This window comes from Zingiber officinale, chromosome 2B, assembly GCF_018446385.1.
Source record: "Zingiber officinale cultivar Zhangliang chromosome 2B, Zo_v1.1, whole genome shotgun sequence".
Classification (NCBI taxonomy): domain Eukaryota; kingdom Viridiplantae; phylum Streptophyta; class Magnoliopsida; order Zingiberales; family Zingiberaceae; genus Zingiber; species Zingiber officinale.
The window spans coordinates 155,597,842-155,610,683 of NC_055989.1; positions in this window are offsets into that span (position 1 = coordinate 155,597,842).

Sequence of the window (12,842 nt, forward strand, 5' to 3'; positions counted from 1 at the left end):
TTTGAAATGTCATGATAATGCTTAGGCAAGTTTTTATGTCATGTTTATTTAAGTTTCAAACTTTATGCCATGACATCATGACATTGGCACATGTTTTCATTTATGATACCATTTTATGCCGTGTCATCATCTCTTGCATTAATAATCAATTAAATTGATTTAAGGATGAAAAACACATTTTGATATTGAGATCAAATTTGTGTTTAGAAAATGCATGAGACCTTAGTCTAAGATACCTAAACTCATATCTCACATCAAAATTGCCATGGATGTGTTTGATACACTTTAGATGTGTGTGAGATATTAGGATCATGAATTAGGATCAAGGTGCATAGTTCTTGTACCTAGATGAGCCTAATTCAAGAAATGGAGGATCATAGGGAAAGCTTGTGTACAAGTCATGTACATTTAGCCCTAAGATTATGGTCCTAAATTAAAAGGTTTAAAATCATTTTGAAATTGATTTGGAAAACCTTGATGAAGCCATCTTAGTGATTGCATTCATCATTGAACATTGTGATACAAAGTTGAGTTAAACTTGAACTATTTCAAAGTTTTTGAACTTTGTATCAAGATTGAAAAATGGAAGTTATTTTCATAGAAAACTATTTTTCCATGATAGTATATGTTATGAGGAATGTATCCTCAAAATTTCACAATTTTTCGAATTTTACGGAATTTTCTAGGAGTTTCTGAATTTTGGGAAGGATATTTGAAATCTCTGTCGAGTCTGGATCGGTGCGATCCGGGAAGTCTGATCGGTGCGGACCGATCCGGTGGCATGGATCGGTGCGGGCCGATCGATCCAAGATCGAGAGCTTGGTGCGATGCGGTGAAGGCTGATCGGTGCGGTGACCGATCGGTGGCGATCGGCGATCAATGAAGCATGGATCGGTCGGGGACCGATCGGGCTTTGATCGGTCCGAGGACCGATCGGTGGTGCGCTTTCGATTTTCAGCGGTGTCTGAAATTTCAGTTTTGGGAGTTGAGTTTCGAGTTTCTAAAGGTTTGAAACTCTCCAAGACATTGTTGGTGCAATGGTCGAGGGAGTTGACCTTTAGGGGAGTTTTACCTAATTGTCAAGGGGAGTTGACTTTTAGGGGGAGTTTTTACTCCTTAAGACTTTTGAGGATTAGTGACATAGGATTGTCACTAAGTTGATTGTTGAGTTTAGTATCAAGGGGGAATTAAGAGTTTCAATGAAAGGTATGGGACTTTCATTAGGAGGAAACTCTTGACCTTGATTCTCTCTTTTTGATGTGTGTCAAAAAGGGGGAGAGTGTTGAAGAATGGGAGAATGTTCTAGATAATGTTCAAGGAAGAACATTGAAGAACATTGGGAAACCTAAGTTAGGTTATCGGATTAACCTAACTTGATTATGGTTTTGTCAAACATCAAAAAGGGGGAGATTGTTGGTGCAACCTTAGGTCAAGGTTGACCTGGTTGACCTGACTCGAGTTGTATTTTGATGTTTGACTTAGGAAGATTGTTGGTGTAACCTTAGGTCAAGGTTGACCTAGTTGAGTTGTATTTTGATGTTTGACACTCGTGGAAGAGTTGTATTCTTGATATGAGACAAGAATAGATGTTTGGGAGATTATTGGTGCAACCGTATGTCAAGGTTGACTTGGTTGACCTGATTCAGGAAAGAGTCCAAGTATGGAGACTTGGCAACGGAAAAGTCCAAGCAGGGAACTTGGCACTGGAAAAGTCCAAGCAGGGAGCTTGGCACGCGAAAAGTCCAAGTGTGGAGACTTGGCACGGGAAAAGTCCAAGTATGGAGACTTGGCACTGGAAAAGTCCAAGTATGGAGACTTGGCACAGAGAAGTCCAAGCAGGGAGCTTGGCACGAGGGAAAGTCCTAACTGGGATGTTAGGCAGGTGGAAAGTCCTGGTGAGTGAAGCCAGGCAGTGAGAAAGTCCTAACTGGGATGTTAGGCAGTGTGGAAATCCTGGTGAGTGAAGCCAGGTGAAAGTCCGGGTGAGTGAAGCCAGGCAAGGGAAAATCCAGATGGATCAGGGATGATCGGACATCTGGTGTTGAGGAAAGTCCAAGTAGGTCAAAGGGATTGACCGGACACTTGGCGGGAATTCTAGCGGTCAAGGGTGACCGGATGCTAGGAATGAAGTACCAACAGTCGAGGTTGACCGAATGTTGGTTTGGAAGGCTTAGGACTTGGTTTGGGCAAAACCAAGTCACTGGTTATCTCGATCGGTTTGGTGACCGATCAAGAATCGATGTGCTCGATCGGTATCGTCGATCTGCGGACCGATCGGAAGGTGATCGATAGCCACGAGAAGGCGCTGATCGGTGCGTGGACCGATCGGGAACTCGATCGGTCGTGGCGACCGATCAGAGACGATGTCGCGGAAGGAAGAGCTTCAAAGCCAGAGTTGGGATCGGTGCATTGGCCGATCCCTTTGATCGGTCCGAGACCAATCGAATACGCAGAATGTTTACCGATGCGGGGACCAATCAGCGAGGGCCTGATCGGTCCTGACCGATCGGGTTCTATGCTGCAAGCGGCTAGTTTCTTCATTGTTCTTCTTGGCGGTATAAAGGAGCGAGGGCATCTTACGTACTCTGCTTCTTCCTCTTCTCTTCTGCTCTGTTCTGGTGCTTGAGCTTTGTTGAGCTCTTCTTCGCAAGCTTCACGTGAGCTTCTTCCTTCGGCTGGGACTCCGACTGAGCTGCTGCTGTGGTTGGCGTCTGAGACAAGAAGGCAAGGGTTGTTTACATTTGCTGTGTATTTACTTCTTGCTTCTCTTGTATTTGTACTCCTTATCTTGCTGTTGCAAGAAGTAGTTGTGGCGAGGTTTCTCCACCCATAAGGAGCTCATATTTAACCGGTTCTCCGGGGACTCATCCACCGACGGATTGGTAGGCTTCGTCCACCTTACGGACACGCCGAGGAGTAGGAGTTCATCTCCGAACCTCGTTACATCGGTTTGTTTTTTTTCTCCTTAGTTTCTTCCTTGTATTTCCACTGCAACTAACCCTAACTGTAGGAAGAACGCGAGAATTTGGGACGGCTATTCACACCCCCCCTCTCTAGCCGAGTACGAACGATCCCAACATAATGGTCCTACTCAATACACTCTAAGTGTACTAGTGTAATTATATAGTCAAGATAAACTAAATCCTAATTACACTACGACCTTCCAATGGTTTGTTCCTTTCCATTTTAGTCGTGAGCTACTGTTTATAATTTATAAGGTACTGATAACATCATCTTCTGTATGTGGCACCACATACTATGTTATCTACAATATAAATTAATTGAATAACTACAACTAAATGTAGACAATTTGACCAAATGTGATTCTTTATTCAAAATAAATATTTACAAAAGCTTAGGTTTTCAGTATAGACTCTAACAATCTCCCACTTATACTAATGACTAAGCTGCCATATCTTCTGCCATACATCTGATTCTCATTCCCTCCACATGCCGATCGAAAACTTTTGTTGGAAGGACCTTAGTGAAAGGATCTGCCAGGTTATCTGCTGATGCAATCTTGGCGATGACAACTTCTCCTCGCTTCACGATATCTCGTATCATGTGGTACTTGCGCTCTATATGTTTACTTGCTTTATGGGCTCGTGGTTCCTTCGAGTTTGCAACTGCACCGCTATTATCACAATAAATTGTGATGATTTTGGGCAAACCAGGAATCACATCTAAGTCCATTAGAAAGTTCCTGAGCCATACTGCTTCTTTAGCTGCCTCAGAGGCTGCTACATACTCTGCTTCCATGGTTGAGTCCGAAACGTATTTCTGCTTAACACTGCTTCATGCAATGGCTCCACCTCCCAAAGTAAACACATAGCCTAATGTAGACTTAATGTTGTCCCTATCTGATTGGAAATCTGAATCCGTGTAACCCACAGGGAGCAAATCGTGCGTAAACTCTCATATAATTATAATCTCCTAGTCCTTTTCTGGAATTTTACAGTATTCCAATGTCCTTGTCCAGGGTTACTCTGATATCTGCTAACCATGCCCACGACAAAACAGATATCAGGTCTCGTGCATAGCATTGCATACATTAGGCTTCCTACAGCCGAAGCATAAGGAACTGCTTTCATGCCCTCTATCTCCTTTGATGTCTTCGGAGACATCTCTTTAGATAGAGATACTCTATGCCTAAAAGGTAAGAAACCTTTCTTGGAATCTTGCATGCTAAAACGAGCAAGGATTGTATCTATATATGAAGCTTGGGACAGACACAACATTCTTTTCTTGCGATCCCTTATAACTTTGATCCCAAGAATGTGTGCACAATCTCCTAAGTTCTTCATATCAAATTGTTTGGACAACCATACCCTTACATCCGATAATACCTTGATATTGTTGCCAATTAACAAAATATTATCTACGTATAGTACAAGAAATACCACCACATTTCCGTTACACTTCTTGTATACACAAGACTCATCCGGACACTGAATAAATCCATATGACTGGATTACTTCATTAAACCGGATGTTCCAAGACCTTGAAGCTTGCTTTAGTCCATAAATGGACCGATTGAGCTTGCACACTAGATGCTCTTTGTCTTTTTCAATAAACCCTTCTGGTTGCTTCATATGGATGTTCTCTTCAAGACTTCCATTAAGGAAAGCTGTCTTGACATCCATTTGCCAAATCTCATAATCCATATGAGCAGTAATGGATAAGAGTATCCGGATAGACTTAAGCATGACTACCAGTGAAAATGTCTCCTCATAGTCGATTCCCTCTTTCTGAGTGTACCCTTTCGCAACAAGCCTAGATTTGAAAGTTTCTACCTTCCCGTCTGTCCCTCTTTTCCTTTTGTAGATCCACTTGATCCAACGGCTTTTACACCATCAGGTGGTTCTACGAGCTCCCTGACCTTATTAGAGTACATAGACTCTATTTCAGAATTCATTGCCTTTTGCCAAGATGCTGCATCTATATCTTGGAGTGCTTCGTCATATGTTCGGGGATCAGGTTCATGTTTACCCGGGATCAAGTCCGAAGACTCTCCCAAAAACATGAATCTATCAGGCTGCCTAACAACCCTTCCACTATGACGAGGCACAGTTTGTTATTGTGTATCATGTGTGACACGTGTTGCAGTCTCTTGTGGTACTTCATCTTGTACTGTTGGTACTAATGTAGACGTGTCCTCTCTAAGTTCTTCTAAAACAACTTTGCTATTGGGCTTATGATCCATTATATAGTCTTCTTCTAAAAACTGGGCATTAGTGCTAACAATGACCTTCTGGTCTTTAGGACTATAAAATAAACCACCTTTCGTTCCTCTGGGATACCCTACAAACATGCGAACTTCTGTACGAGATTCTAACTTATCAGCATCTGGTTTCAGCACATATGCTGGACTACCCCAAATTCGAATATGTCTTAGACTGGGCTTTCACCCATTCCACAATTCTGTGGAAGTAGAAGAAACTGATTTAGAATGTACTAAGTTCAGAATGCACACTGCCATTTCCAGAGCGTATCCCCAAAACGAATTTGGTAATTCTGAATAACTCATCATCGATCTAACCATTTCCATAAGAGTCCTATTCCTTCATTCTTCCACACCATTCTGTTGGGGTGTACCAGGTGCAGACAGTTGGGATTGAATCCCGGCCTCTGATAAGTAATTCCTAAACTCTCCTAAGAGGTATTCGCCACCACGATCAGACCGTAGTGTCTTGATACTTTTACCTAGTCATTTCTCCACATCAGTCTTGTACTCTTTGAACTTATCAAAGCACTCGGACTTGCGGCGCATTAGGTAAATGTATCCGTATCTTGAATATCGTATATAAAAGAGACAAAATATTCAAAACCACTTCTTGTCTGGACAGACATAGGACCACACAAATCAGAATGAACCAATTCTAACACTTCTTTGGCTCTATACCCCTTGGCCTTAAAAGGCCTCTTGGTCATTTTACCTTCCAAACAAGATTCATAAGTTGGAATTTTTTCCAACTCTAATGAACCCAAAAGTCCATCGGCTACAAGCCTCTGAATCCTATTTAAGTTAATATGACCAAACCTTAGATGCCAAAGATATGCTTGGTTCATTTCTGAAGGTTCTTTTCTCTTATTAGAGTTAGAAGATGAGTTATAAATTTTCATGTTTTACTTTGTGGGAGAAATTGGATTTAAAGTATACAAATTTTCAACTAATGCACCAGAACAGATAATCACTTTATTTCTCTTAATAACTACATCATTATTAAAAGAAACTGAATATCCATCCAAAAACAGTTTAGAAACTGAAATTAAATTCTTTCTAAAACTGGGTACATAAAGATAATTTTTTAAAAACAAATTTCTATTCCTATTAAAAGATAAGTAGACATCTCCCACTGCAACAGCCGCCACCTTAGTAGCATTGCCCATGTAGACGGTAATCTCTCCTTCAGTTAGTCGTCGGGTTTCCTGGAACCCCTGCAAGGAATTGCAGACATGATCAGTGGCTCCCGTATCTACACACCAGGTACTGGTAGATAACACCGCTAAACATGTTTCAACAACTAGAGCATGAGATATACCTTTGTTGTTCTGACTCCTACGAGGACAGTCCGCCTTCCTTGCAGATAAAGCACTTGCCCTTCGGCTTCTTCATTCCTGCTTTAAGTCCTGTACTCTGAGATTTATTCACTTTCTTTGCTGAACCAACTTGTTTCTTCTTCTTCTTTCCTTTCGGTTTAGAAGTAGAATCATTTTCAGTATAGTGAATATGAGAATTGTGACGAAACAATCCTTCTGCTTCCTGAAGTTCTGTCAGTAGTTCCGCCAATGAATATACCCTTTTGTTCAGATTGTAATTCAGGCGAAATTGCTCAAAACTTCTAGGTAGTGTTTGGAGGATCATATCGATTTGGGTTTCCCCATCAATTTCTCCTCCAAGGATCTGTATTTCGTTCAAATAAGCCATCATCTTTAGGATATGATCCCTCATAGGAGTACCCTCTTGCATGGTGGCTGTCATTATCTTTCTCATGGCTTCTTGTCTAGAAGCCCGATCCTGATGACTAAAGAGTTCCTTGAGATTGTTCATAATATCATAAGCTGTTGGTAAATCTTGATGCTGATGTTGCAATACATTTGACATTGAAGCCAAAATGTAACACCGCGCCATCTCATCTGCCTTTACCCATTTCTTATGATATTCAATCTCCTTTTGGGTAGATTCACCAGTGGGTGCATCAGGACAAGGTTCAGTCAGTACAAACTTACAGCTTTCAGCAGTAAGAACAATGTCCAGGTTCCTTTTCCAATCTATGTAGTTAGGATCAGTAAGTCTATTCTGTTGTAGTATGATAGACAGTGGGTTGAAAGTCATCCTAAGAATCACAAATAACTTTTGGTCAGAACTCTAAATTTAAAATAATATTGATTCTTCAAACAATACTATTTTAAATTAACCAACATCTCAAAACACCGTGAATTTTGTATGCCACGATAGTGCGGACGTATACAAATTCATCATTTGTAAAAATAAGGGTTTTAACCCATTAATTTTATTATCTTGTCAACCTAACTTTTTGACAAATAAAATTAATAGTTGGTATCCTTTGGTCACACAAATAATAGCCGTGACTCCGATGGGGAGGATACTATTAGTTGTGCCTAAGTGTATACCATTACTTGACACTAAGTCCATTAATAAGATTGTGCCCCTTCCGATGGGGAAGATCACACGCTCTTAATTAACTTCCTATAGTCATCCCAAATGGAAGTTTGTTCTAGTGATCCGCAAACAAGCTCATCCGATATGCAGAGCCAACGCGCAAGCTTGCTTGCATCACTTACAAACCAGTAATGGAGACCGTGGAATTTATTTAAAATCCCTCTCCCACTTAGTTATTTATAAATGAGGAATTTTAACTATGCTAGCATACTAAACATGTATACTAACATGCACACACAGCACAATATAAAAGCAATAAATATAAAATCTAATTTTCAACTATTATGGCTTTTATCTATGGTTGTCCTCCGTGTGTTGTCATCTCAAGCTGCTGCCATATTTGGCCACCGCCACCGGGTCTTGCTGTCACATCCATCTTGCTCCTTGTTCCGCTGCGCCTCTGGTCCTCAAAAGGTTCCACGCCTTGCAAGATTCGATCCGCGACACAAATAAAATTTTACATTTTTCAATCCTATATTCCTCGAAGGAATGTACATGTAACTAGATCAAAAATAAAATCCTAATAAAACTAAATACAACTCCTGCTGTATTTTATAATACAATCATGCACACACATATAAATGCCCTTGACATGTCCAAGGATCCAATCACACACATAATAACTAAAAGCCATAATAGTTGAATCCTGCATCCACAAAGTTAGCACATCCTACTATTAACCTGCCTAAATTATGTATAACATGTGCATAATTAAACTAATACCAAATACACAGAGGCAAAACCCTAGCTCTGATACCAATTGTTGGATGCTACTCGGAAAACCTAATGGTTCCACTGTATAAAAATTTTGTACAAAGGTCTGAACCTTTTCCTAGCTACCATGTGTTCTTTTAAATTAAACTTGGATCGCCTGCGGAACTTAACACATTTGATCCAAAGTTTAATATATTTGTTCTTTTAGGTTTAGACTCGGATCTCCTGCGGAACTTAACACGTTCGATCCAAATCACCTAAGTTATTAATTTCATTAAATATTAGTTTCCAAAATTGGCTTCCAGGACTGCATGGCGAGGCACGTGGCCTTCTTGGATATGGGAACAACCACCACCGCCTAGACAAAGTCTTTTAAGGAAAGTTAATATTTAATTTCCTTAAATAACTTTAGGTCAACCGAAAAGAACAATGAAATCACAAGGAAAAGAAAAACAAAAGAACACAACATCGAAAACAAATTCGAAATACTAGAATCGCATGCCTCTTGTATTTGGTATTATTTCCAAAAATAACTAGTATGATGCGGAAAAGAAATAATACTAATTATACCTTTTAGAAAGACCTCTTGATCTTCTACCGTATTCCTCTTCTAACCTCGGACGTTGTGTGGACAATGATCTTCCAAGATGAGGACCACCTAGCACCTTCTTCTTCTTCCTTCAAGTTTCGGCCAAGTACTAAAATCCAAGGATGAAGAACTTTTTCCACCAACTAAGCTCCAAGGGATGCAAGCTTTCTCTCCTTCTTCTTCTTCTTCTCCAAGTAGTATCCGACCACCACAAAAGCTCCAAGCAAGGAAGAGTTTCGGCCACCACAAAGAGGAAGAGAGGGAGAGAGGATGGCCGGCCACAACACCAAGGAAAAAGAGGGAGAGAATAATAGAGGTTGTGTGTCATGAAGGCACCCCAAACCCCTCTTTTATCATCCTTAGCTTTGGTAAATAAGGAAATTTAATTACAATAAAATTTCCTTAACTTTCCTTGACATGAATTAATTAAGAAAAATAAAACAAAATTTCCTAAATCATCATGTCATGGTCGGCCACCTTATGGAGAGAAAATAAGACAATTTTCAATCAACAATTAAAAATTCCTTATTTGTCTTCGGAAATTTTAAAAATAAAATTTCTCTTTACAATCCCTTCATAGTTGATAAAAAGAAATTTCTATAATTTTAATTTTTCTACATGTGAATAATTTATAAAGAAGAAAAATAAAATATCTTTCCAATCTACAAATAAGGAAAGAGATCTAATCTCTTTCTTTAATCTTTTGTAGATCCTTTTAAAAGAGATATTTTAAATTTTTAATCTCTCCAATAAATTATATCTTTCACATAAAAAAAATTTAAAATTAAAATTCTTTTTAATTTAATGGGGGCTGGCTACCTAAGCTTGGGTTCAAGCTAGGGTCGGCCACCCATGAACCAAGGCTTGGCCGACCCTAGCTTGATCCACAAGCTAGCTTGGCCGACCCCTACATCATGGGTACAAAGGTGGGTATAGGTGGGTATAGTACTCTATAAATAAGAGGCTACGATAGGGACCGAGAGGAGGAATTGGTTTTGGTCTCCCGATAAAATTAAGCATCCCATGTTCGCCCCGAACACACAACTTAATTTTATCAATAATAATTCATTCCACTAGAGAACTATTATTGAACTACCGCACCAATCCCAAATTATATTTTTGGGCTCCTTCTTATTATGAGTGTGTTAATCTCCCTGCGTTTAAGATGTCGAATGTCCACTAATTAAGTGAGTTACTGACAACTCATTTAATTAATATCTTAATCCAAGAATAATACCACTCATCCTTATCGTCATGTCGGACTAAGTCCACCTGCAGGGTTTAACATGACAAACCTTATGAGCTCTTCTTGGGGACATTATCAACCTAGATACTAGGACACAGTTTCCTTCTATAATCAACAACACACACTATAAGTGATATCATTTCCCAACTTATCGGGCTTATTGATTTATCGAACTAAATCTCACCCATTGATAAATTAAAGAAATAAATATCAAATATATGTGCTTGTTATTATATTAGGATTAAGAGCACACACTTCCATAATAACTGAGGTCTTTGTTCCTTTATAAAGTCAGTATAAAAGAAACGACCTCTAATGGTCCTATTCAATACACTCTAAGTGTACTAGTGTAATTATATAGTCAAGATAAACTAATTCCTAATTACACTACGACCTTCCAATGGTTTGTTCTTTTCCATTTTGGTCGTGAGCTACTGTTTATAATTTATAAGGTACTGATAACATCATCTTCTGTATGTGGCACCACATACTATGTTATCTACAATATAAATTAATTGAATAACTACAACTAAATGTAGACAATTTGACCAAATGTGATTCTTTATTCAAAATAAATGTTTACAAAAGCTTAGACTTTCAGTATACACTCTAACAGATCGCCCAACTCTAAAGAAAAGGATAAACAATGTTAGAAATAACCAAGGTGAGAAGTGGTAGGTTAAAATGTCTCACCTTGGTCCATACGAAAGCGCATTTGTCTGCTAAGTCCCCAGGAGTTAGCTCGTTGAGATGGTTTCCAGCCTCCTCCTAAGTCTTCATTATGTGACCCCTTAAATGTATTTGGCTAGTTGGGGCAATTGAAGGAGAAGTTGTGGCCAGGGTGGATTGCACATCGAAGATGGTTGAAAATTTATGAGGTCATCTCGACCCCATAAAGCCCGAAGAAGTCTTTGCACAAGGAGATAAGATGAAGGCAGGATCTATCACCTTATTCAGTAGGGAGATCACCTCCTAAATCCCGGTAGGCTCGGACATGAGGCTAGTAGAAGGTAGAGCGGACAAGGTCCGCTCGGATGATTGTTCCTGTGTTTCCTCTTAGACAGGAGATGGGTGAGTCAAAGGCACCTCACTTGCGGGTGCTTTGGTTGATGTCGCTGGCTCTTTAATGACTTCGGTGTGAACAAGTTTACACCTTTTTCACTTTCTTAAAGGAACATCCTCCCTCTCCATGGGAGAACTTTTAGGCACAAGAATGGGAGCAGACGATAATTTCTCTGAAGCAGTAGTCGCACTAGCCCGGCTGCGAGGGTATTGAACGTCCCATCAGTAGGATCATCAGGCTGTAAGCCTCGCTCAGCTTATAGTTCTTGCTCTTTAGCCCGGATTTCCTCCTCGTCTAGGTCAATCGAGTCATTGACTAGGGCTGAGAAAATGGAATCCACTACACAAAATAAAGAATATCTTAGTTAGTGATAATACAGTGACTAAGTTATCGAAGCTTACCAAAAGAGCCAGGAATCTTTTTTTGTATGGGGCTTAAGCCAAACAAGTGAAAGAGGCCTCGTAGCCATCGATGAATCCTAAATTGTTGGCTACTTTACTTGGGAAAGTAGGCAAGGTAGGTAGCGTCCTGTTTATAATTCCTTATGTTAGGAAGAGGTGGAAGGGAAGATTGCCAGACAGTTGGCCAAGAGGCGAACTTTGTCATTTCAAGGAAAAAGAATCGCAACTTCCAACCCTTGTTGGAAGAGGGCATGTCCCTGAAGAAAACGAATTTTAAACGAGATTAGAAAAGGAAAACTCCCGATTCTGATTTATAGAGATAGGAGAACAAAAAGAAATTTTAGGGTAAAGGAGGAATGCTAAACAAATGGAATAACATGAATGTACCACAAACGACATGAATGACTTTTGGGGCAAACTATTGCAGAGGAATGTGAAAATACTGACTCATTATTGACAAGAATGGGCGAACAGGAAAATGAAAACCGGCGGCCAGCGGGTCTATAAAGAAGGTGATGTGGTTATCAGGAGCATAGTGAGGATGGGCATCAGGAGGAGGGATAACAATCTGATAATTTTCAGGGATTTCATGCCGAGAACGAATATAGGCTTTATCAGCTGTATCAAAATTTGGGAAGGTTAGGGTGTACTAAGGGGAGAAAGATTCTTCAGCCATGAAAAAACATAAAGTAAGGAATGAAGAAGGACTTATTGGTTGCTTAAGTGGGGGAAGAAGAGAACACTGTAAGTGGAAGGTCGCTGGAGAGGAGAGTGAGGAAGACGAAAGGCAAAGTGTCGAAAATAAGGGCTATTTAGGATTTTTTTTTATGAAGTGTAATTTAATTATGGTCGTTGGATCAAAATGACGTGCAGCGGATCATTGATCTATACAAAGAGAGAAATCATTTAATTGTTCGAGGAGGTGTGCCTTAGAAACCATTTCAAAAAACAAAAAGGAAGCCACGTGACATCAACCCATAAATAGACATTTATGATGGAGGTGACAACCACATTATTCCTCTGACCATGAACCTCTCTATACATCCTCGATAATCTCTCCTGAACAACTGGATGTGGACAAGTAGTTTTTTTTTGAAAAATCACTAAGTTCTCAAGGTGTAAAGGGTAGCGCGAATTAGAAAGGC